The sequence below is a fragment of the Crinia signifera genome, chromosome 8, assembly GCF_055691185.1.
Source record: "Crinia signifera chromosome 8, ASM5569118v1, whole genome shotgun sequence".
NCBI classification, from domain to species: Eukaryota; Metazoa; Chordata; class Amphibia; order Anura; family Myobatrachidae; genus Crinia; species Crinia signifera.
This window is the reverse complement of record NC_139224.1, coordinates 13011616-13013956: the sequence shown is the minus strand read 5'-3', so window position 1 is coordinate 13013956 and position 2341 is coordinate 13011616. Positions and strand designations below refer to the sequence as shown.

The window sequence follows — 2341 nt, the reverse complement described above, 5'->3', positions numbered from 1 at the left end:
GATTCTGATGCATACAATGTGCCAGATCTAATATGTGTTACACATTGATAAATGCCAGGGTTGTAATGTTTGAACAAATTACTAACAATCACATAATAATTTAAATGTCACATTTTTGAGTCCATTAACAGTAAGGAGCTACTTGCCTGCATCGTTTGCCATCATTATCACCCTTCCATGTATGTCTTGTTATGGATTAATACATGTGCCCCAATGACCCGACATTGACCATGATTTTTTTTTCTACCACACAGCACGAGCCCGAGCCCGACAGGCCCGTGAAGAGGCCGAGGCAGCCCTGGCCCAGGAGGAGGCCCAAGACCCTGAGGAGGAGGTGGCGGCAAGGGTGGAGGAGGAGGAAGTGGAGGAGGAGGAAATGTTGGAGGAGATGGTGGAGGAAATGGTGGAGGAGGTGGTGGAGGAGGAGGAGGTGCCTGAGGAGGTGGTGGTGGAGGAGGTGGAAGAGGAGTTGGTGGCAGAGGAGGAGGTGTTGGTGGCGGAGGAGGAGGTGGAGGAGGAGGTGGTGGTGGTGGAGGTGGAGGAGGAGGAGGTGGAGGAGGAGGAGGAGGAGGTGGAGGAGGAGGTGCTTGTGGCGGAGGAGGTGGACGTGGTCATGGTGGCAGAGGAGCTGGCGGAGGAGGGGGCTGAGGAGGCCACGGTTGCCCCAGAGGATTCCGATTCCGAGGGGGAGGAGGCGTGCCAAGCCCCGGAGTCCCAGCAGATCGGTATGTTTACATAATGCATCATTCATGAAGTAGTTGTACTGGTATTTGTTATGTAGCACTGGTGATTAAAAATTTTGTTCCAATACTATTCATATAGACCCCAAAGTGGGTAGCTACAGATACAGGTACGGGTTAGATGGGGTGTCCAAGGCATCCCTTTCATCCAGGACACCTCTCAATTACACAGGTTTGTGGGATGGGTTGGAGCTCCATTTTGACTGCCACATAACCGTTGTAGTTAAACAGGATCCTGGAGTAAAGGGATGAGTGGATCATTTGTGGATTAAATTCACCTGCTGCAATCGTAGATTATGACCCATCAAATAGTGGAATCTATATTGTTGGTGAATGTTATTTATAAACTCTAGGATGTATGCTATAAATGGAGTATGGCCCGGCCTACCTTGGAATGGAGTCAGAAGTTGCCAGTGTCCCAGGAGCCTCCTCTACCTAAACACCCCCTGTAGTTCAGATTGTTTTTTTGCCCTCACAGAATTGTAGGTTGGTTTAGACAGAATTATGATTTTGAGGATGTGTACTGTGCATTCCTGACATTTGCATAACTCCCATGCCACGAACCATCACTGAACTTAGACTGAGCAGATTGTGACAAGTTCTTATTGACGGAGGCCATGACATGCTTGTCATTGGTTAGTCATGGGTGGGTTGTGACTGAGAAGAAACACTATGACTGTTATGTCTTCTGCAGAGTAAAGGGTAGAGGCAAAAAAAGACAGTATGTAGTAAATAAGTTTGCATGTATGTATATATGTATGTGTCATATCTATTTATCTATGTGTGTCTCTATCTCTCTACATAGATATATATATATATATATATATATATATATATATATATATATATATATATATATATATATATATATATATACACACACATGTCACCTAGCATTTGTGCAATTTATGTCGCAGTATGTGAAATGTATGCATGAATAACATGACTAATTTTTGCCCCTTTGACATGCCCACAGATGACACCACACCGGCAGATGAGGGGGTGCGTGGGGCCCTCCTGCGGGCGGAGCACCATTTGAGGCTACTGCTAGCCGACCTGCAGGACCTCAGAGATCTCCTGATTTAATTTATTATTTGATATTTTTTTATTTATATGTTAATTGTGTTTTCAAATAAATTGTTTATGCAAGTTCACAGTTGTTGGTTTTCTTTGCACATTAAACAGTATATGTGTAGATTGTTTATAATCTTTTACACAGGGTCTAATACAAACCATTGCACTTAAATTGCTGTAAGGGTTAATGTGTGCAATGCATGTGTTAGGCATGCTTGTAAGGATATATTGGCATCTAATTGATTCCAATTCCAAATAAGCAGTTTTTTATGAGGATAGGTAATTGAATAAGTGGGTCATGTGATGTATTGCAGAAGATACTTAATAGTGGGTTGTTTGGCGTAAATACTCCGCTTACGGGCGGTAGCACCGCTTGGCTCCCGGTTGGATGCGGTATTTCCGAGCATACTCTGTAATACTCTGTAATACCGTGCAGAATCGGAGTGTTTCTCCCGCACACGCATGGTTTGTATGTCGTCCGTAAACACGCCCTGTTCTTAAAGAGTGAGTCCGTCCGAATGCGGAGG

The 2341-nt window shown here is 44.4% G+C and overlaps 1 long non-coding RNA gene across 1 annotated transcript; it reads left to right on the top strand.

Annotated features, from left to right (window-relative positions):
- The first annotated feature begins 633 nt into the window (after window positions 1-633).
- Window positions 634-1894, top strand: LOC146026937 (uncharacterized). Its single transcript, XR_014454583.1, has 2 exons — window positions 634-725; window positions 1717-1894. It is a non-coding gene; the product is annotated as an uncharacterized LOC146026937 (long non-coding RNA).
- The last annotated feature ends 447 nt before the right edge of the window (window positions 1895-2341 follow it).